Source organism: Falco punctatus, assembly GCF_963210335.1.
Source record: "Falco punctatus genome assembly, chromosome: 10".
Classification (NCBI taxonomy): domain Eukaryota; kingdom Metazoa; phylum Chordata; class Aves; order Falconiformes; family Falconidae; genus Falco; species Falco punctatus.
Window position 1 is genome coordinate 34,664,811 of NC_137590.1, and position 24,099 is coordinate 34,688,909.

General features: G+C 42.9%; 1 protein-coding gene across 6 annotated transcripts in view; it reads left to right on the plus strand.

Moving 5' to 3' along the window:
* The window catches only part of TSPAN4 (tetraspanin 4), a 443,427-nt gene that overhangs the window by 88,094 nt on the left and 331,234 nt on the right, over positions 1-24,099 (plus strand). The window contains exon 1 of one of the 6 annotated variants that reach the window (XM_080405641.1): positions 20,779-20,794. The exons of the other annotated variants lie outside the window; for them this stretch is intronic. The gene's annotated coding sequence lies outside the window, so the exon portion shown is untranslated. Of the gene's footprint in view, positions 1-20,778; positions 20,795-24,099 lie in introns of those variants that run through there. 6 annotated transcript variants of the gene reach the window in all.

Sequence of the window (24,099 nt, forward strand, 5' to 3'; positions counted from 1 at the left end):
GTTGCATGGTATTTAGAAAAAAAACCTTTTCAGGAGTGAAATGCAGACTGTCTGACTTCGACCTTGGGCACGTTGTGGGCAGAGCTGGTCTGCTCAGCTGTAGGAGACCGTAGCTACATAGCTTCAATCTCCTGTGGCTGCAGCAGCTTGAGAGGACATATGTGTGCAACAACTGTCAGGTACCGTGGCTCGCCTAGCACACTGTAACCTGATTGATTTGCTGTCATTTGCTGGTGGATCTGACACCCTGACACACATCCCTTGGCCAGTCACATCTGTATTGTGTTGCAGGCTCTGGAACTGGTGTGGGAACTACAATTCTGCAGTGGTTTTGCATGAAGTGGAAAACAGAACTGCATTTGGTTAGGTATGGAGTGAGCAACAAGTTCCAGTGGGTAGAATTGCTTTTCTTATACAATATATTCATACTCTGGTTGGAGTATTTTCAGTTGGCTGCAGATTTGTTGTGAAAACAGTACGATGTACTTGTGGCCAGCAAGGAGAGGGTGTCTGAGCTTGGTGTTTTGATCAGTGTGTAAGTTGGAGGTCTCTGTGCCAGGTCCTGGAATAGGATTGATAGCAGGACTGCTATGCAACCTGTGGGCTGCTGATCTCTGGATGAAGAGCTGCCAAAATATGGTAGTCCTGTTGCTAATGAACAGCAGGCAAGACTGTACTTTTTTTCTGCTGTTTTTATGCTTCTTGAGCTGTGTCTCATCCTGAACAAGGACGCTGGAGTTTAGTGTCAGATGGATGAGTTCCTAAGCCTTGCTGTGTGCAGCCCTGGGTGGCTCAGGGAAGGAGCTGAGGGGGTGTATGGGGGAATAGTGGCCAGGACATGAGCTTTGAGGACCATACTCTATTGTTGCAAATTAAATGAAAGTAGGTTGGTTTCTTTTCTGTCTTTGTGAGGACAACAAAGAGTTTAAATGCTGTCACTGGCTGCCTGGAACACAGCTATGCCCTTCTGGTCCATTGTGGCTGGCTGGCTGGCTGCAAGCTCAGACATAACTTAAAATGTTATCCTCCTAGGTTTTCCAAAGTTAAGGCTCCAGGGCACAGTTCTAGAACAGTGATCTGCAAAATTTCTAGCTGTGCAGTTCATTCTAGTCTGTGTGGCTCCTGAGACAGTTCATTGTCTGTGAGAGCTTCGTGTTTTTTCCCTGTTCCAAGAATGCGGTTACAAATACTGTATTTCTGGCTTATTGCATTGAACATTTTTTTTTCCCTGTCACCTCACTGGGCTTCCTTTCCCACCACCCAAATGCAAAACACTCGTCTTCATTGTCAGCTCTTCATATCCCACCCCTGCCCTGCATATCTTGTTCAGTGCAGCACTGAGACATCACCCCCCTTCTGCTGTCAGTCTTGAGTGCTCGTTTGTCATGCTTTTCCACAAAGACTCCTTCATGTTTTCTCCCATGTCACATCTTGGCATCCAAGAGTAGTCCTGGCTAAAGGTCAACAAAGCTGACAACTTTTCTTTCCTTAGTGCTCTCCTGTGCCACCGTCAAGCTAGGAGATGATGAGACAGCTGCTGCATGGGGAATACCTGCACAGCCAGCTCCAGGCATGGCCCGGGAAGCAGTTGCTGGAGGGGGAAGCTGCGGGGGGTGACAGAAGCTGTCCATGGGCCCCTTTCTTTGCCATGGCAGTACCCTGTGGCTGCCCAGGCGGGAGTGGGTGTGGAGGGTGGGAGAGCACTGCCAGCCGGGGCTGGCACAATCCCTGCTCCTTCAGCAGCAGCAAGGCTGCCTCTGCTCAGCTCTCCTCAGGGTTTGGTAAGGGCTGCCTTGCTAAGAACTTTGAGCTGGCAAGTGATAGCATCGTGACAGTCTCCTTCATAAGTCTCCTTCACAGCTGTCTGAATCTGTTCCTCTCTTGGGGACTTGGGTGATGTCCCCATAATTGTGTGCCTGCTGCATTTGGTAAGGTGCTTAGCAAAATACGCAGGAACTGTGAGGTGCTGCTGTGGTTTAAAAGCTCAGCAGTTTCTTCAGGACTTCCACTGCTGATCACTATATGCTTGATTCAGGTCCGTCCTCTTCTCTTGCCTGCAAAAAGCACGGTGAAATTTAAATTTTGCATGACAGGGAAGTGCATGTTTCCTCATCAATGAGAGAAATAGTGCCAGTTGTGGTTTCAGTATTAACAGCAATCAAAGCCTCCCTAAAACATTCTTTTTTTCTCCCTTCCTCTCCCTTGGCAGGCAATTTTATGGACTTATTTTTATCTCATTATGTTTTATATGCCTCAGTTGTTTGTATACTTTATAAAGCCTCTAAAGCAGAATTATTGAATAAACACCCTAATGTTGGACCCATGTGTTCTCATGGCTGGCTTCACATGTTTGTGGTTTTTTTTAAATATCTGTTTACAGGACACAGTGTATTATATCCCCTCCCAATGCTTGCACTCCCCCAGAAAAGCCACAGTTGTCTTCAAATGCTTTTTTGTTTAGCTGGTTGTAGTTCTGTTCTAACCTGGGAATAATTTCCTTTTCGTGTGGCAAAATGATATATCCAGCTCTGTTATTGATATACGTGATTCATAGCTGAGGGTCTGATTAAGAATCTGCATGAGACTGTGAATCTTTCCATTGATTTTCAATAGATTTTGACTGTACCTCTAATTGCCTGTCGTTCTCTGTGGATAGGTGCTGCTCTGTTTACTTTGCTTGATGAGGTAAGGATCATTCTGTTCCTTGGTGAGATGCATTCCCAGGAGTCTTCCTTTTTTTCCACATGTACAATGATCACTTTATATTTTAGCAACCTGAAGTTAGTAAGTGCTGCAGCGTTAGCTGTGCCTTGGAGACAACGCTGCTGTAGTGCAGAACCTTTGTGCCCATGGGTCTTGCATGTTCCTCTTGGCCAGGGTGTAAGCTGGTGACTGCGGCTGCCCTCAATCTACATCAAAACTCCCACAACATTACTTTTGTGAAGGGATGGCGTGTCACTCTGTCCTCTGCTTATCTTGCCCATCTTTTATGGTCCTTCCTCGTCAATTTATAGTTACTATTGTGTTTTTTTTTCTGCGCTCCTCTTTACCTTATGTCTCATTGATGTATTTGCAACTTCTTTTTTGTATGTTTGGCTTTTCTGTCCCCATTTTTTTACCCCAGTGGTTTTTACTCCCAGCTGTGTGGATGTCACTTTCTATATTGCTCCTTGGAGTTTTATGGCTTGTTTTTATCTCCTGTAGCACTGGACAGGCAGCTGGCCCTCCTCTGAGGAGCTGAGTAGGTGCTTTGGGTGAACATCCAGCTAGACAAAGATGGTCAGCTTAGTCTTCCCTGACAGCCAGGAGCAGGATTTGCATCAAGATGGTTCACTGATGTAGTCACAGATCAGGCAGGGGTTTAGGTGAGCATTCAGAGGAACCTGGTGAGCTTGAGGAACCAGCAGCGAGACCAAAACCAATGACGCAGAGCCAAGGTCCAGTGACACGCTTTGTGGCCTTGTTGCAATGTCCTTGCTCCTTTTTCAAACACCCAGCACTCACTCATGTAACCCACTACTTCCAGTTACCAGGCAAGGTTGCAAAATTGTGGAAACAAGTAGTTACGTGCTGGTCTGGGCTGTGTGACTGCTTGCTGGAGCTCTGCAAATTTTCTGTTCTGATCCTGAAACAAATGCCTCTACCTGAACAAACAAACCGTCTTCAGACACCCTGGTGTGCTGCTCACGGTGGAAGGGCAGTGGCGGTGGTCATTATATCTTCCAAATCTGCCTTTGTGGTTCTCCTGTGCTGACAAGTCTGCCCATCAACGTCTGAGTGACTGCTCCCATCACAAAGCTTGCCTTAGTGATACCTCATCCTTATTATCTCCACTGAGACTTTGTAGTGACATTGTTAACTTCTGGAAGGGCTGAACACGTGCCTGTTTTCTGTGGGGTTTTGTTTAGGGGAACAACACTGCATTGTTTGCTGCTTGGAGTCATGTCTGGAAAATATTTATGGACATCTCAGAGAACAGCTAGGAAGTCTTTATTATTTCTTGAGAAAGTTGAGCTTCTGCAGAATCTGAATCTTATCTGTAGCCCACATTAATTTATTGCATTTATGTCTTGAGCAGGCTGCATTTAGTATGTCAATTGAATGGAGAGATGATTTAAAAACATGAAGTGTTCTGGAGAGAGATTAAACTGTTTTCTTGTTCAGTATTTCGTGTATCTCTGCCTGCCCTGAAAATTGAAACTGCAAATATTAATAAATTGACATATTTGCTAGTCTCATTGTAATGATACAGCCAATCCACAAGCAGTCAAATGATGAGTTGTACCTTCAAAAGCAGGAGATATTAAATCATGAAGTTATTTCAGCATTGGGATTTGTTTTTAATTTGTCTTGTGCTTTCTGAACATTTAGGGTTAGTATTGCCAGGCTTTCTTCTGCAATCAGGAGGAGCAGAAACTTGGTACTTTTTTTTTTTTTTTTTTTTTTTTTTTAAACCGGGCACCGCTTAGGAGACTTGTAGTAAAAGTTGACAGATCTACAACTTTCTCCTTATCCTTTCAGTTGTGATTTAAAGAAACAGCTTCCTGTGACAAGCAATGAATAATGATAATTGAGGATTCTTGAAACAGATCTATACTTGGCACTTTTTCTCCTGTCTGTCTTCTGTTTTCTTTTTTTCCCCCTCTTTTACCAAATTCAGAGGTTGTCTTATTAATACCAGCCACCACTTTCTCAGTGTTTGTGCACCAGGACCACAGTGCTTTGGACAGAAAACCTGGGCAGGGTAAATTCCAAAAACTTCCTCAAAGGCTGTGTGGCAATTTCTTGTTCTTGTTTGATTCTTGATATTTGTGTGGGAGAATTATTTTCCTAATAGTTTGGTGGCGTGTTAGAGCTGTAGTACTGTACTAGAGCCTGATACTGATAAAACATTATGGTGTTAAAATAATCAGGGTAGCCAGATTTAGAAGCAGTTTGAAGTGTTGCAGAGGGTCTCTCAGTGCTGAGTGACCAGGTGATAACATGACAGGCAAAATGCATCATCAGTGAATGCAGAGTTTTGCATATAAAAATAAAATAACCTTCTTTGCTTCCGTACCAAAACCCCACGAAGTATTTGAGGGTAGCGATGATGAGTCATACCTCAACTAATGCTGCTTTGGGAAAGTTGCTCCTAATAAGTCTTTGGAAGCATTAGCTCCATGTTCAGAGATGATTAAAGAGGCAAATAAAGTGAAAGATATTTTTCTACTGTGCGTGAATTCATCAATTTCTAGACTTGTCAGCCTGGAAAAGAGGTAAATGAGAGGTTGCGGGTGAAGGCTAATGAAATCATGAAGAAGACAGAGAAGATAAATTAGGGAACGATTGTTCACCTTCTCATAAATCAGACATTAGAAACCATCTAGTGAAATAAGTAGTAGTTTTAAAGTAAATGAAAATATATTTTCCTGCAACGCGGCATGGAGCTGTGGAACTCATTGCTACATCATGTTGTTGGGGCTAAAAGCGTACACAGGCTAGAGAAATTCATGGAGGAGAAATTAATGGAGGAAAGATTCATGGGCTATTAAACAGAATAGTTCAATCCCAGCCTCTAGCTCGGGAGCCATAAGCTTCTAATAGCTGGAAGACTTTAAGGAAAGGGATGCACCAGGAGGAAGGTCGTGCTACCATCTGGCTCCTTCCATCTTTACTCCCACCTAATCGTTATTTGGGAGTGGATGGTGAGCTGCTTACACGGGATGGCAGCTTCTGTTTCTAGTTACTTGGTTTGTGCGAGTCTGTGTATCTGAGCAGCTTTACCGGGTTGATAAGAAAGAGCTTAGAGTCATGTGAGCACATTCCTCGTGTCTTCCCATATGCATACACATTTTTTTTTTTTTTTTTCTGGAAAGCTTTCCTGTGTAACTGGATTACATCGGTTTTATTTCAATGCGATAGGATCTCGATGCAGATCACATCGTACGAAGCCCATGGAGCTGCACTGAGGAAAACCTCCGCTAGTTGTCACCCAATCCCTATTTGAAAGCTGACTTCAACACCCAGTCGAGCTCTCTTTAGCTTCCGTAAAAATGATGTCCTGGGACCCAGATAACAAACACCTGTGACAAATTTGGCCACGGAGTCCTTCTGAAACATTGTGATAGGAATCGGTTTAAATCCAAGAGACGGCAGCCTCTGCAAGCGACGTTCTGTGGGTTTTGGCTTTCTGAGTAATTATTCCGAACAGCAAGTTGTCTGACGTCCAAGCTAGGCTGGGGCCGGCGTGTCAGCCGCTGTACGCGTGCTGTGTGGTAACTGCTCTCTGCAGGGGTGGTGATCTCAATGGACATGTTCCCTCCTGGAGGAGAAGCTGCAGAAGAAAAGGCTATGGCAGCACCTAGCTCAGCTTGGGTTTAGTTTTTGATGGATGTTTTGTCGGGGGGAAATCTGCGGGACTGAAAATCAGGAGTGTGGTGCAAGGGTGCTAGAGTGATGAGGAGGATGGAGCTCTGCAGAGGTATTGCGCAGCTCATTCCCAGGATGGCTTCCTTTCTCTGATTTCTTTCGGTCAAAAATCCAGATGCTTGGAATGTAAACTGTTTTACAGGTGTGTGTTTTGCCTGCTTTATTTCTTTGGTGCTTGTATTCAAAGCCAGCGCGAGTCTGAGAAAAATAATAAACTCCATAAACTTGATAAGCATCTTATTTCTTTTGTCATGTTCAGTTCTGCCGTCACAGGTTCACATGTAGAGCGCATGTTTTATTGTGTTAGAGGTAGTGTTGTGTTGAATAAATGTTCTGTACCAGTTGGTGCTTGACTCTGTGAGGTTAGGAAGGGAGAGATGCTGATTGTCCTAAAGAGGTTGCAGTCTGAGTGAATCGCAGGAAAATGCAAACACGTCACAATTCAGGCTTCTAATTTCTCATTAATTTAGCAAAATTATTTTGTCCTTCTTTGTTTTGATGGCTGGCCAGCTTGTCTTGCATTTTTTTCTCTTCTACCAGACTTGTGCTTGGCCTGACCCAGAACTTCAATAGAGCACAAGGGGTTGCCTGCTTGGCAGGCTCATAAGGAAAAAGCATTCTGTTCTTTACATGCTTTGGTTTCACTGAACGTATGTTATTTGGGGTAGTAATCAATGATGGAGTCCATGAGCAAGAGCAGTTACAATGTCCTTTACCCTCCTCTCACCTGCTCACTTGTCTGTAAGTACTGCTATGCCTCTACCTCATGGACTCTGGGAGCGAGGATGGAATACAGAGCAAAGCAGCCTGTGCTGTGTGGCTGGAAAGGTCTGGCGTATACTTGTTCCTACGAATCAATTGCTGTTTTGAGTCACTCAGTGCTTTAGTAGTAAGCGAAAGCATGTTTAAAAAGTGGGGGGGGGAATCAAACCCCAAAATTCCCAAACAAAAAACTCCACCACAAAACCCCAACTGAACCCAAAACAAAACAAAATACAACCAAAACAGACAAGGAAGAATACCCCCAAAACCCATTCACAAAACCAAATCAAACCCCTCTCATTTTTTAGAATTTAAAGAAAAGGATTTTATTTTCATCAAAATTCCCTTTCTAATGTAATGAAACTGAAAGAATTTGTTTGTCAATGACTTGTTCATTTTAACAGTAAAAGTGTTGTGCTGAGTTAGTGCTATAAAATTTAATAGAAAGTATTATTCAATCCTTTTTCTCTTCTCCTCTTGAAAAGGAGCTAAGAAAATCAGCTCAAACATAATTGCTCTCAAGGTGTTTCTTCGAGGTTGGAGAATGTTTCCTGCTCCAGCTACCCATTTCCTTTGAAATAATTATGTTTTGCAAATGCCGTGGGCCCAGGCCATCCGAGTGAGTGTCAGGGGAACGAGGGACTGTTGGAAACCAACGGGCAGGATGTTTCTGCACTTTTATCCCAGGACTTGGTATGTTTTATTTGTATACTGAGATAAGTGAGATGAGAAATGTGCTTTTAAAATCTCTTATTATATCAGTTCCTAACTTGATTGTTTTGTTGAAACTTTTATTACACATCTTTGTCTAGTATTTTCTTTATTCTTTAATTTTCTAAAAGCCATTTGAAAACCGTTGAGATTGGGTAATCCCCTCTTCCATATATCTTACATTTTAAATGTTGGAGAAAATGATCAGAAACTTCTTATTGCTCTTGATTGCCTTTTAATTAATTTCTACTTTAATTAAGTCTCACTGTTCCTCCTTAAGGGTATTGTTCGGGAAGTGTTTTAGTAATCCTACACGAGCAGCATCTGTGGAAGTTTTTGGTTACTTTGGCAAGGAGGATTTTCACTAATAGGAGCAAATAGCACATGATGAGGATTTGCTGCTCTGGTGTCACCTGAGCCAGCTTCGGGGAAGCTGTGGGGCAAAAGTACAACCCCAGAACTATACAATGCCTAGGAAACACGTTACTGAGGCTGGAGCAGCCTTGCCTGGTGGTAATCATTGCACTCATAAAGTGACCATTTCCATGGTTTATGCTGCACTGCTCAGAACATTATTAGCCAATTTGATGGCTTCCTTGATCCAAGCCGTTTTGTAATAAAATCAGAGGTGCCAGACAGTGACGACTTAGGTGCTTACATCATGTCTTCTGTGGTGGCAAAAAGTCTGAGGCAGGGATCAATGCGTTATAACGCGTGAGAGAGCTTACTCCAGCCTGCCTGCCTGCATAGGAGAGGGTGCTGCTGCCAAGACCAGAACTGCAGGGGCCGAGTTAGTACTCTGTGACACAGGTATAATTTGACCAGGAGAGGGTCCTTCAGTTGCTGACTCTGCATTTTAACAGTTGCACAACAAAATTTGGTTCTACCACAACCAGACCTTGAGCTCACATGAAAAATTCCTGTGTCATTGTAACATGTAAAGTATGTGCTAAACTGAACAGCTACAGCTGAGAGCAAGTCTGAAGTGAAGCTGATCAACTGAATTTAAATCTTAAGGATCACTTTGAGGAGAAGTTTAAAGAGCAGTTAAGTTTTCCAGACAAATTCCGTGCAGAGTCTCGATAACTTGGTAGCAAGGTGAGAGAAGCCTGGGAAGGCTTTGCCAGCGTGTCCGGTACACTGGATGTTTATTCAGTTTGGTCGGGCCCCACTGCAGGATTAGTGAAATGAAAGTGCATCTTCATATACAGTAGTTAAACTCTCAGTAGAGAGAACCTATATCTCCTTGATCGACACACCTAAAGCATTCTGCTTCCGCAAAGGTTAGCATTAGCCAGAAGACCCACATAAATAACTTAGCTCAAGGCATTGCCATGAGCATGATATAATATGGTTGAGTACCTCACGGTGATCAATCTCATATGGGGTCACTCTTGCACAGAGAAGCAGAGATGATCTCCTGTCTCGGTATGCATGTCTGCAAAAAAGACAAGTTTGGGGTTGAAGTTGTGTACAAGGCTGTCTCAACCCTAGCTGACATTTTGGGTATTCAGCTGTGAACAAATGAGAGTCTGCCTTATCAGTTCATCAGGGAATCTAGCAAATGAAGAACTGCAGTAATTAACATCTTGCTGGTGTAAAATCCTACTGAAAATACTTAGCATCTGCCATCCAGCAATCTTAAAATACTTAACAAGCTTTCGACTTTCTTATGAGGAGGTAAACATCAGTATCTCCCATTTTACAGAGACTGGTATACAGAACCGCCAGATGATTTTCCCTAGTCATATGCAGTGAACCAAAGCAGAGTTCTTTGATCAGGATTTTAACATTAATGTTGGAGGTCTTTCCATACATGCAATCACAGTTATTACAACTCATAGAGCAAAGTCTTACCTGCTGTAGGTGGAATATGCTTTGAAGGAACTTGTCAATCAAAGAGACATCGAGTACCTTTCTGTGGAAAAACTGAAGAGTCTTATGCTGCTGTGAAAGAGAAAGAGCTATGGCTGTAAATTAGTTTCTTGCACAGATTTTTTTTTTTTTTTTTTTTCATCAGTAAAAGAGCAGAACTGATTGTTAATTCTTAAGGAAAGAAAATTTTCCTCAATCAAGAGTATAAGGGCACTCTTAAGGGTTAGAGCCTTACTTAGCTCATAAACCATATCAACATGCTGTATGAAATGGGTTATTGCAGAAGCAAGATACTTGACAGCAGTCAGATCAGCAATGAAGTGTAGTTTGACCAAGATCTGGTTGAAAAGAATGGAATAATTACTGCACATTGTAAAGTATTTCAAGTGCAACATAAAAGACTTCTTCACCTTCATGGAAATGTAATTGCTTTTCACATAAACCCCTGGAAACTTGTAGCCAGATCTTGCTTTAAGCTTAGGTGGGATGCTGAGGGAGACATTAGAAAGGTATTTGGGGGTTGTATAGCCCAGGTCTACATATTGATATAAACTCTGAAAAACTATAGGCAAACTTAGATGAGATTGAAGAGAGAAGAAAAAAAGATGAAAGAACTGAAAGGAATTTAAATTTAGTGTTAAAAGAAGTCCCTGCTAGTTCAGTGTATCCCGGTACGCTTTTTTGTGACATCTTGCTTACAAAGCTGTACCTGGAAAACCTAATCATGCTTAGAGAAGTAACCTGGAGTTCTGCTGCGATGACTGTATCTCTGAGTCTGCCTAAAATATCTAGTCAAAGCAGGTGACAAATACGCGTATGATTTTCCTTATTCTGAGCTCTGGATCTGCAGTACTCCATTGCAACACCATTACAAGATTCATAGCATTACCATAGTTTAAACATAAAGTTGGCTTTTTTTCCCACAAGAAAGTTCCTCGTGAAGTCACTGAAATGTAGTTTATTTTTAAGATGGTATGTTTTATGTGCCCAGTCCTGCAGATGAAATCACTGATCACATACTGCAAGTGTTAAACACTGAAACTAAATATAAGCCAATAAAATTTGCTTATCTTCCTGGTGAAATGTAGTTGAGGAGGGGGGCTGTGACAACCGTTTTGGATGATACAAGTTTGAAGGGTGGGAGGAGGAAGTGATAAGATCCTTCTGTGAAACTTCAGGAAGACTGTGAGCGCAATGGTTTTAGTGCCATGTCAAGGAATTTGACCAAGATACTTGCATGAAGACCCATATAAGATGTTTGTTACTATTTATAGACTTCTATTTAAAGATTTCTAGGTGGCTGAGTTCCAAGACTTCTGTTATCCTCAGTTTGGTCTGGCAGTCAGAAAGCGTGTGGTGATGATTCATCAGGTGTAGTGAGCACAAATACATTTTTGACAGATGCAATTAAGCTGTGTGTCTTAGCAACATTTTTCTTAGCCACAGGTCAGTGTACTCTCCATTTATTCAGGGCTTTCTTTCAAGTGACAAATGGTGCAAGACAGCTGTTTCAGAAATAGGACTCATTTCAGTGTCAGAGGTGAGAAAACACTTTTTGTTGTGTGTAATGGAAAGGCCAACACCAGGGTCCCTGCAGACAGAGCTTCAGAAAGCACTGCAGCTTTATACTATGTGGGAGAACTTTTTGTCTATGAAAGCAAGGGGTAGGGAGCACTCCTTTCTACTACAGACTCTGGATATTGTATCTGCCTAGTACCATGCTAGCACTCATGCAAATGCAGCAGTCTGATGGTTCCACATCACCTGTGGACATAGCGCCAATGTCACGTCGCTCCTAACCTCTCTGCTCTGGGACAGTATATACCTTTTATTCTAGCATGTGACCTGCTTTGATACCTGGCAGCTCCTGGCACTGACTTCTCCCCCGTTGTCCTCCTGTTGCCATACCAGCTTTCTGCTTGCTGGGTGAGCCACCACTCTTATGCCGGGGTGTATCTCAGGGCTGAAATCCACAGTATAGCCCTAGCCCTGCAAAGCCCCAGTCCCATTTGAAATGTGGAACTGTTTTAATTTTATTTTTTTTAATAGCCTGTTGGATACTGGACTGTTCCTCAGCACTTTTGTTGGTTGCCTTTCTTGCTTTTCACCTTGAACAGTGCAAAAAACCCCAGTGGATTAGCCCAAACCAGAGGCTGAGGTCTGCTTGAAACACTGGACTGGAAATGTGTAGAAAGATATATGCTAGTTTCTCTTGGTGATCAACGGTAGGAGTTCCCAGACATATAGGAAACCTTTTCTCGGCAGGGGAACAAATTTAGCCTTCTTCCCTTAGTCCTTGATCTCTGGTAATAAAATAAATCGGGCGTTCTTACAACATGTGATCCCTTTATTAGGGGTTTGTTTCCTGACAAGGAATAGGAATTAGAAGACTCTTGTTGCTTAGACTGTATGCATGCTGCCCACTGAGAGCTGTATAAAGCAGATGACTTCATATTTCATGAGAGCCTTCCAGCAGTCTTCTGTCTCTATGCAGTCCTGTAGACCAGCGTAAGTATGCAGGAGATGGTAAGGAACAGAGGAACGGATGTCCTCTCTGAGCCTCTGTGTCACAATAGACATGGTTAGGGGTTAGCAATTGATGGATTGTCTCTAGTAATTACATTTGCAGCCATCTAAAGGCACAAAACATGATGTACTGTTGACAGTTGGAGTTATTTTAATTAACTGCTTAAAATGCCAAGCCTGTGGAACTGTTAAGAGAGAAAAATGCCAGATGTTTCAGGTATGGTAGATATTGAGAAGGGATTAATTAATAATTTGTATAAATATGTATTTTCTATGAATAAAGCTCGTATTCTGCAAAAAAATTATTAGTTCCATGTACTAAGGGTTAGTGAGGAGAAGCTGTTGAAAAAGTGATTAATGCATTTTCACTGCACTTTTTATGAATTGCATAAGTGCAGTGAATTCCAGCTTTCAGGGTCTCATGTTAAGTGATTCCACAATGCATTTCCCGTACTCTTTAGGTATTTATCTATCTATCTGTATGTATTTATATGTGTATATATAAAAAGTACAATAGAAAAGCTTCATAGATGTGGATTTCACAGAGTCACAGACGGGTCGGGGTGGGAAGGGACCTCTGGGGATCCTCTAGTCCACCCCCTCCCAAGGCAGGGTCACCTAGAGCAGGGTGCACAGCGTCGCATCCAGGTGGGGTTTGAATGTCTCTAGGGAAGGAGACCCCACAGCCTCTCTGGGCAGCCTGGCCCAGCGCTCTGTCACCCTCAAGGTGAAGAAGTGCTTCCTCACATTCAGAAGGAACCTCCTGTGCTGCAGTCTGTGCCCGTTGCCCCTTGTCCTGTTGCTGGGCACCGCTGCGAAGAGCCTGGCCCGTCCTGTCGGCACTCGCCCTGGAGAGATGTGTGTGCATCGATGAGATCCCCTCTCAGCCTTCCCTTCCCCAGGCTGGGCAGGCCCAGCTCTCCCAGCCTGTCCCCATACGGGAGATGCTCCAGTCCACTAACCATCATCACAGCCCTCTGCTGGCTGCCCTTCAGCTAAAGGGCTCAGCACCCACGTTGGTGTCTGGCTCGGGGATGTTTGCTTTGGGCCGGCTCTGGCTGTGGCTCTGCTGACTGCCAGCACGACGACGTGCTATCTCATTCTGTCTGCTGAGATCACTTGTCCATCTGTGTGGCTATAATCCCTGTCTGAATGGGAGCAGCGACTGTGTAGGTGCGGTGTTTTCAGACAGGCAGCTTGTGGGAACACTGTTGTGTTTCTCTATGGACGTTTATACAATGTGTATCTGGACAAAACAGCAGCTGCTGAGATGCTCGTTACTAGTTGCAGTCCTAATTACTCAACAGCTGATGCAAACCGTTATCTCTGAGACAGATCAATTGCAATGTAACACAAAACTTTAAATTTAGTTGGTTAACTTTACTCTTCTGTGGCTGTTTTTTTTTTTTTTTTTTTTTTTTTTTAATTATGTGAACTTTTCTTCTTGAATATGAAGCATTCTTATTTCACAGTTGCCCGCTTGCTTTATTTTGTTAAATGTGACATTTCCCCATGGAGCTTTCATGGGCTGCTCAACTCAAGGAAACTGCACACTGTCTTCTGAGCCTTGGGTGCTGCTCTTCAGTTTGAAGTGTCTTTCTAGAGTTGCAGTGTGAAGTCAGTTATACCATTAGTTCAAATTTTAAAGGTGATTTTATTTTTTTCATTTCTGGATTTTTTTTTCTTTGTTACCTTCAGAAAATGCCCCACCTTTCTTTCTCTTGAACTTAATTTAAAATCAGTGGATGCAAAGGGATGTGGAAACAGCCATGTGGAGGTTGGAAAGCCAGTTTCTACTGGCTTTTCGAAATTTGTTAAGAATTCTGCTTCCTACTGACTTAAAAATGTTGGAAGACTTCACAAAGGAAAAGTCCATAGCCTCACATGTGTGTATAGGGAGATATTTGACTTAGAGTCTGTATTTTTTTATTTCCGTTTTCAAAAGTGAAATATTTCATTTAGATTCTGACATCAGAAGTGTAAATGTAATATGCAGAGAAAAAGTATGGATACTTGATAAATTAAAGGATAAAATAATGAATAAAATCATTGAAAGTAATTTACAAATGAAAAGTGAGCAAACACCTCTTTCTTCTGGAAACATTGTGGGGTGAAATGACTTGTATCCGGTATTTATATTATTTTAATATTGTCAACATTGTTTTGATTTTATTAAACCCTAAGATTTCAGCAGAAACGCTTGTTTTGATGAGTTGTGGGTTTCTGAGATACTGTGCTTTTCTGTTGTTGCTGCAGCTGCATTATTGTGATGTGCAGAGGCAGAATTCAGATTAGATTTTCAGAGTATTAACTGGAATCCTTACAATGAAGAGCATCCCAATAAGGTTAGTGCATTTCAACACATAACAAAGCTAATTCTGACCCTGTTGATATAATTGACAAAACCACAGTGAACTTTGCCCGGTTGAGGATTTCATTTGAATGATTCAAGGTTTTGCTTTCTCTGGTAAGCTGAAGCCCTTTGTTTTTGAGGCACTTGGTGAAGTGATTTTATCAGCGTTTGTTTAGGCTTTGCTTTAAAATGCTAGTTTCTCAATTCTGTTACATATCTTCTTTCTCTTCCCTATTCTGCTGGGCTTTGTGCCTTTGCTTTGGAGTCCAAATGCAGTATGTCTTTAAGTTGGGAGGAGGCCGGAATGACATCTGTTTTAGAAATAAATGAAAGCGAACCCCCCACAGAAGTCCACCAGTTTCATTCCCTTCCTCAGCATCGTGGCAGATTTAAGAGCCCGAAGCCCCTACAAAGAGGCTGTCCTCTGCAATGGCAGTTTTCAGGCCCACTAGACTATAGTTAAAAAAATAAATTTCCTTTGAGTATTATTTCTGTGTAGTCAGACACTCTGGAACTTTCTGGGTTCACACAAGGTTAACCATTTCAATGCCTTTAGTGGCCAAATGTGGAGTAATCAATCAATCTATTGTTTCTTATAGTCTGTGTTTTTCTGGACTTAACTCATTTTAGCCTTGTGGTACCAGCTGAAGCTCTCTGGAAGAGAGGAGGCTCTCTTCTATCCCAGAGTTACTTTTCACATAGATTTTGCCAGTAAAGGGGATCTCTGTTTTATGTTTGAGTTCGTTTTCCTTTTCCAAGGTGTTCATTGTGTTTAAGGAAATGACAGAACTAACGTCTAACTTCATTAAGGTCAAACCGTGAGTTCTACATCCAAAACTGGCATAAAACTAAGCTGGTGCTGGCTGAAGGTAGTGCAGGGTTTGGAGGTCACATCACAGTAACGTTGTGGCTGTGTCTTCACTGACATGGCTTAATGTGCCCCGCAGCAGTTACGAGATGCCCGATTATAGTTATGCCTTGCACGTTACCCGTGCTTGCTCGCTGCAAATGCCAGTTCCTTCTTGAAAAGCACCGTAGTATTTCATAGCACTCATATGCGGTCTTAATGGGGGTGCAGGTGAGGCTGTCTTAATGCAGTGCTTATAATTAATCCTCAGATGTTTGGGCAAACACCTGGACTGCACAAATACGCTATAAACTGTAATTATGCACCGATGTAGTTGTGAGAACTGGGTGATTCTACTGTCACTTTGCTTTTGAAGCCATGATCATCCAGCTTGATAGCCTCATTCTTGGTGGGGATTTCATTTCACTGTGTTTCCTACAAACATGCTGTAAGTGATGTTGAAGAATTTAGCATCTAGATGGGCAAGAGAGAAAGGAAATATCATTATAAGTCCTTTCAGAAATAGGACTGAAAAAATGGTAGGCTTGGGTCAGGTCGATGGGAGAGTGGCAGCTGGACCCAGGTCGAAGACTTGGGCAAAGGGCTGAGGGTCAAGGCTGCCCAGCCTTTGCACAGCGCTCCTGGCTGTTCCCACATAGGCATTTGCCTGATGTGCGTTTCAGTGGTTATTTGCTTTTTCATCTTGTTACATAGCATCAAAAAGTACTCAGCCAGATGGGCTGTTTGATTTGTTGGATGTTTCACTCTTTTATGTTTAGTTAAGTCAATATATGTCAATTTTTCATCTGTAAAGCAGAGCTAAAACTTTTCTGCTTAATACTGTGCTGTGAGGATAAATTGAGAGGTTCATTTCTTTTTTGCAGTGTCAGGAAGAGACTTAATATGGTTTAAAGATGAAAAATAAATGTTTTGGATCCCATCTCTCCCGATATTACATGTATACTGTGTATCTGAAGTTTTTGCTCACACCTACCCATATAAGATTTAAGTAACACACATTTTAAATGTGTTATCCCTTTTGGATGGCGGAGGGTAACACCTGCTTATTCCAACTTTCATTGACCTTGTTTCATAAGCTTAAGAAGGGATGTTGCTCTTTGGAGGCAGCTCGTTCATACGGCTTCTTAAATGTTGGGAGGATGTGTTAAGCATGATGTTGGGTGACTTGAGATCAGGAGTCAGGCTGTCGATCCCAAAGGGAGAAAACATAATCTCATGGCTAAGATGAAAGGCTGCGGATCTTGCATTAAGTCCCTCTCTTTGCACATCCTTCAGTATCCCAAAGTCATGAAGTGAGGGAGCTTAAATTTCCCTGTCTTGTCTAGGTGTTGTAAGAATAAATTAATTGGTGTAGATGAGTCACTCGAATGCTCTGGGACTATGGGTTATTTAAAAACCTAAATTTATCACTGAGGCCAGACTTTTCTAAAGGGCTCAGCTTGGCTTTTAAGCTCATGCCAGTAGTTGTCTTACCACTGTCATTTAGGATTTGTATCACAGCTGTGCCTAGAAGCCCGCATGGACATCAATAATATATTACACAAAGGCTTATTATCCAGGAGGCCTTGCCCTAAAGAGCTTGCAGTCAAGTCAGAGGCAATAAATGGATATGAAGAACACAGGAGAATGGGGAGGACATGGCAACGGAGAGAATCATAGGAGTTATTGTGGTTGTAGCTTTAAGTTGGGCAGGAATCTCTACAGCAGCATTTTCAACAAATGTAAGAAGCACAAGATTGCATTTATCAAAAAGGAAGGGAAGAGTTTTCAGTAGCAAATTTCCTAGCAAGATTATTGCCAGATTAGTGTGCAGAGGCCAGTCCGTCTGTGCACTGCAAGGTATATTTCCACCCTAAATTGAATTATTTTAGCTGTCAGCAAATGCTTGATAATATAGTGATCTGTGCTTGGGAGATTTGCTCTTTATATTAGTGTTGTATTGCATTCAGTGTTGAGGCTAGACAGAGCTACTCATCTTTACGTCATGGTCCCACGTGGACTCTCTTAACTTAGTCATGAGTGGGCAATTAAATAAGAAGAGAGACCTTGTCAGCTCCAGGCATTAATATAAATCTTGGTGCTTGTAATACATTTACATGGCTCCCCCAAGTCTATCTGGGCTTATAACTGTCTCTCTCATTCACAAATCTTCTGGGATATTGACTGTTCACTTCTGCTTTGTCATTCTCCAAATCCAAATTTGGCCCAGGAGATAAGCAGCAGTAAGTTTTTCTGACGGGCAGTCCGTAAGCACAGGCATTTGCCCGCTTTGTGTGCATCGGCGTGGCCTCAAGTAACACTCAACACTCTGCTGGGGAAACAGGGGCTTGTGCTTAGCAGCTTCTGCTCTCAAATTTATCTTGTTCAGATGCATTTACCTTTAAATGGCGTAGAATTTTCAGTTCCCAGTGGCTGATAAAAGGCCTTTGTGAACAGATTCGGTGATCTTTTTATTTAGAAAGAACATGTGTCTGCATCGTAGGGCCCTGAATGAATGGTCGCTATGTCTAGTTTTCACAGGGATTTCAGTAAGATGCTCTTCCTAATTTCTTTACCTTAATCACCTGGAGATGTGTTAAGGCTATAAGTATAGTAGTACTCTGGTCCTAAAGCAGGCATGATCCAGTAGTTAAGATGACTCGTTATGCATAAGCCTTTATTGATGATCCTGTGGAAGGTCCATGAGCTGAACGGAGCTTGAAGTTTGATTTACCCTGGAGAAACAAACATCTTACAGAAGGAAAGACAAGATGTAGACATGTTGAAACAGAATAGCAAAGAGATGCTGTTTGTGCTCTGTTTTTTGCTCTCCAAGTTAGAAGTCTTCCATTAATGCCTGCTTCAGAACTCCCATAATCCTACAAATAAATGCTGGGGCATAATTTTATAAGTAGTCTGCACTGGGAGGTGGGGACTTAAGCCTTCATTCTTCCAAGTAGATGCACATTTCACTGGGTTTTATCAGAAAGATTTTCTGACTGCTTCAGAGCCATAAAGCAAGTGTTGTTTCTGGGACTTCTTCCCTTCCTCCCATCCCTCCGCAGAAAGCAGCATGGTAGCATCCATCAGGACGGCTGATAACGTTGCTACGTATTTGCATTTCTAGTGTAGATGTGTTGTGAAATCCAAAATAAGCTTAAGAGATAATGTTAGCAGAATCAAATATTGTCTGAGGCTGATGTCTCTGTGGCTATATAAAGGATATTTGGGTTGTCAGTGTGTATTTTGACACCAAGAGATAGGGATGCTGTGATAAAGCCTTGTTAAGGTGACTCTGTTATACAAAATGATTGGTGTGCGTTTCTGCGCTGCAGCTGATGAATGTTGCTGCAGAGGCAGAAGCTGCCCGCTCTGTATCTTCATTGATCTTCTGTTTTCAGATGTGTTTTGATAACCATCTCACGGCAAGGTGCAGCCAGTTACAGAACAGCTGATCATGACAGTAGGGGACTGGATGGATGACAGCACCTAGGTCTGGGCGGCCGATGTGTTTTTCAAATGTAGCTTTCAGCACTATGTAGCTGGGCATTTTCTTCCAGTGACTGGCACAGCCATTCTGTATCACTTTGGACTCAGTTTTGTCCTCATGTGCATGTGAACCGTTCACAGTGAAGTTGAGTTGTGCATGTATGACTGTGAAGGCAGAATTTAGTTCAGTCTTGTGCAAAAGTTGGGTGGCAGCAGCTGGTGAGAGAGTCAAATGGTCTGTGAGCTTGCTGTGCCCCTTGCTGTCTTTCCCTCGCCACCTTCCCCTTCTGTCCATCCCAGGTGGGTGCTAATACAAGTGCCGCACAATCTGCTGGAGCTTTGGGGTAGGTCAGAGAGAGAGATGATCTGCAGTGTTAATTCAAGACATGACATTGAAAGCTGGAAACATTCCCAAGTGATGAAAGATTTATGTGTGTGCATGTTTGTGTGTATATGTATATAGTCTGACTGATTGATGTTTGGGTTTTTTTTTTAATTCAATTAGGACAATGAACACAAAACATTTTCTGCTACTGCAGAGACAATATTTACAGCTGAAACTTTTATGGTGACAGTCCCTCCGTAGCATACGTTTCAGAGTATTGCTGTGCTGCTGACTACTGCCTTTCAAGTCTTTGTGGTAACAATCACAGTAATATTTTCCCTTTCTTTACTTAGGTCCGCTGTGCTTGAGGTGTCAGCTACAACCTTGTCAGTAGGTCAGAAATTCTTTGCCTTTCTTGTACTGTTAAATGGAAGGGAGGCTCCTGGCATGGTGCGAATAGTCTGCCATCAGTAAATGGATACAAATTAATTAAACCTCTGCACTTTTCTTGCTCACACTTTATTTTGTCATTTCCTGAAGGAACGTGTGTTGTCTACATGCTTAATCGTCAGGCTCAGAGTTGCTTTTCAAGCCCTGTTTTGTTACTGAGCCATTCTGAATCCCAGCCGTGCGTGCAGTGCAGCCCTGACGCTATAGCAGGGGTCAGGGGAAGGTGCTGACCCACAGCTCCTCGCTCCATTTCGGGACGCGAAGTTGTGGTGGCTGACTGCCCCTGGAGAGGGAAGTTCCAACACTTGCACTGTAGGTGTGGGTCTGTATGAGAGACTGATATTCAAGAGTAAACTTCTGTATTTCTTTTATCTTGCAGATCTTGCAGTTGCTTGGCTCTGGCTCCCCAGAACTGATCCTTTCCCCCCTCCCCCCCCCCAGCTAAGCTTTAATATGGCCCGTGCTCGTGGGTCTGGCTTCCTCCCATGAGCAGCCCTGTTAATGGCCATGGAGGGCCTCGGCGTTAAGCAGGCACGTGAATGTGTGGAGGGCAGGGGCTGAAGCCCCAGCATTAACATGCCACACCTTTTCGTAAGGGGTGATCTCAAGTGAAGCGGCTATCATGCCATTGCTGGGTAAATGGGATTTTTGTGCCTGACCAAGTTGTCCCCTAATTCAACAGAGATGCAGATGAATGACGTTAAGTTATGGCGAAAACGTGCAGGAAATATTTAATGTAATTAATGAATGTGTAATTTAATTTGAAGAGTTAAAGATAGTTTGCTGCCTTCATACTCCTTCTGAAGATTTACAGCAAAGGAGGCTGGGTTACCTGCTGTCCTCTGAGTATTGGGCTTTGAATATTCATCCAGCCAATCTTCCCTGATTGACTAATGATCCCAGGTGGCTGCGTATGCACTAACACCAATTCCTGCAGCGGGTTTCCTAGAAGCTGATACTGCCTGCCTTTACCTGCAGCTGAGTTAGCCACTTGTCTTCTGGTGGAGATGGAGGCCCATATGAGTGACTTCGCATCCACAGAAGTGTAAGACACAAATTCTGTAACTTGTTCATCATTATATAACTGAGTGCTCTTTTTGGGATGCTTTGCCAGCAGGTTGCACAGGAGTTTGATAGCAGCGAGGCAGTAAGACTCACCCCGCTCAGGAGGTGGATATTTACTGGAGCGCAGGATTTGTGCATATGCCTGTTTTCCCAAGAGCAACCTCTTTTTCTAGGTTATTCTTGTTCCAAGCCTGCCTTTTTGCAGTGTGGCCCTACAGACAGTGTCAGGCCCCTTTTCCTATAGCTCTGCCTCAGTCCCTGTGCCCTTGATCTCTTAGCAACTTTTGTGTACCTTCAACCTAAAGTTTCTCTCCTGACCCCATCAAACACAGTATTTTCTTATCAGTTTCCTTGCCTTTGCCCAGCCAGTTGCAATTTCCTGCTCCCTCCCTTTATTCTTAAATTTTAGTTTGCTTCTCCCGCAACCCTTTCTGCTCTGTACAAGCTTTTTAAAAATGCTTTTGTCTTCATTCACCTGCCTGTCTCTCTCCGTGGCTGGTGGTTGATTCCTTTCCCTGGTTCACGTGCTGCTTCCTCTGCCTCAGTGACAGCAGGGATTGTTTGGAGTTCTCCCACATGCTTCTCTCACCTTTACAGTGTTGATATCCAGGTGTGGCTCAACCTGGAGCTGCTGTTGCAGGGCATCCTGCCCAGTTCCCCAGCCTGGTGTGAGCAAACTGCAGCTGGAGTCTTTGTAGGCGCAAGATATCCTGAAGCCTAATTAATGTTTGCAGAGCCTGTGCAGACTGCAGCATGCAATTGCAGATGCGAAGCTGCAGTATAGCAGCTGGATTATTCCAGAGTGTGTAAATTAGTCTTATTTGGGTGGTTTCTGGCTGCACACTGTTCCTTTTCAAAAAGGAAAAAAAAGCTGAGATGCTACACATGTATAAGATGTGCTGCTGCCTTCTCAGGTAATGCAGGGCTCTGCTGCGTGCGTTAGCCCATTGTCTCGTTAACACTGAAGTTCGTTCTCTCCCCCTGACATTTGAAGACAGAGGGCCTGAGATACAGTAAATTGGTGCTGAAAATCATCTTTTCCTCCTTTGTTAAATGATATGATGACATGATAGCAGTTCTTTGAACAAGAAGGAAGATAATGTAAGGCTGAGTAGTGAAACTGGCTGATATTAGCCCAGTGGACAGAGCTTTGAGAACTATCCTAAAAGGAGGAAAGGTCAGGAACCAAGAAGAGGCTATTCCCAAGGAAAAAATATAGGAAATTGTCCTTATCTGTGGCAACAGAGAGGAGGGTCCTGTGACCCCTTGTTAGCCTGTACAAAGAAAGATGAATGTTTAGAGATTCCAGGTTGAGATTTTGCTAATGGTTAATATATGCCTTGGGGATGACAGGTCAGATACCCAAGTTGCTGTTGGTGTCTGTGAGCATGTCTAAGTTAAGGATCTTGCTAGCACACTTTGTTTTGGAGTGAGATGCAAACGATTGAGGAGAAATTTGTAACTGAAGGGCAGTCGCAACCAACGTGCACCCTGTCTCAGTGGTTGTGAGCTGCAGTCAGGAGTGCTGTTGCCATGGGAAGTATCCCAGAAGAGCATCAAGCATTGACAGGCACCTTAGGGATTAGAGGGCTTTCTCAGACAGTCAGTTTCTTGTTATTATAATCAAAAGTACTTTCTCCCCCCAGTACTTCCTCATCTGAGTGAATCAACAGTGACCCTTGGTGGTTAGAAAGACTCAGTGCCTGCTGGTCCATCATGCATAGTCTTCCCTTACTCAACCCGTGTATCTGTCTGCTGAGATCGTGAATCATGTGGCCACTGGCTAAGGCATTGGGCATCTTATTTCACAACTGATCAGACTGATGTTTTAAGACAAAAATCTCCTCTAGCCAGTCCAGTTTGTGCATGGGAATCCTAGTTTTTAGATGGAGGGTTTTGGCAGATCACTTAAATCTCATCTTGAATGTTTGGGTCATCACTTTGACACAAATTCCCCCACTGCTGATCTGATCATAGATCCGTAGCATTGTCCTGTTAGAAGAAAAGCACAGGCACTGACTCCCCATCCCTCACTCCATACAAAGAGTTTTGGCAAGAGATATCCTTTAAGGCCCATTTGAATTCACAGAGATCAGCTCAGTGAAATTTAGCATGAGGCCACAACCTGTCGTTGTCTGTGACTTTCATTATAGACATCTGTCTGCTGCAACAGACTTCCTCATATCACTGTGTCTCGGTGTAACTACAAGGCGAAGACTCACAGTGAGTAGTTATTCTGATGGGTATAACTGATGATGATGATGATGCTATGTTTTTACAGTTCAGCAATCATTTCTATTCATTCTTGAACCTGGGCTATGCTTCAAAACAGAATTTAAGTAGAGTCACCACCTGTTCATTTTTCAGCCAGACAATCTGCTTTTTTTAATCTTTTAATAAAAAACCCACCTCTTCAGCAGAAGTCAATTTGTTTCCCTGACTGGCTTCTGATTCCTGGCTCATTTTCCAGCCAAGTGGCACCTCCTGTTCCTCCTCTTTACATCTTTGCTTCCGACTGCTCAGTGTAACGCTTAGCACGTGATGTGGCATCGCTGGAAGCTGTTTAAGCTATTTGAATCCAACCATAGCAGAGTGAGAATGCAGATATGGACTCATGAGAAAACTAGATGCATAGGGTGAAGGCATTTCTATGAAACTTTCAACTTGTTCCTGCTTTTCAAAAACAAGTTATTGTGAATATATATAAAACATCTGTATGGTGCTAGAGATTATACTAAACATATACATCAAAGGCACAGATGTAGTGACTGTGTATAATGGTGCTTTCTGGGGTCACAATTTCTGCTGCCCAATTTCAGACACTTAGAAGGAGCTACAAAGTGTTCCAGGACAGGCATTTGCTGTTGCTGGTACTAGTTGAGGATACAGTTTGAGTACATGATCTCTTCCATGTACCTGTGTTTATATCGCTGGGGAGCTGGACAGGAAAACTCTTGAGACCTTTTCAGCCCTCACCTTCAGTTGTGCTTTGGGTGTGCACACACACAGTGGTATAAAAACCATGGAGAGGTTTGAATAAAACTCCGTCTCGTCCCCTGACTTGCTTGAAAGCTACTACTAGCTGATTCGGGATGTAATGCAACTTGGGCAATCATGGAGCTGGCTTGCATGTATCCACTCTTACTAAACTGCATTTAGAGAGGGCTTTGAGGCAGGCCAACAGTTTAAAAAAAAAGCAACCCTGCCTTGCAAACCATCAGCCGTGTGAGTAATTTGGGAAAGCTCCCAAAGAGGCTTGAAGAACAAGAGCCTTACCGCTTCTTA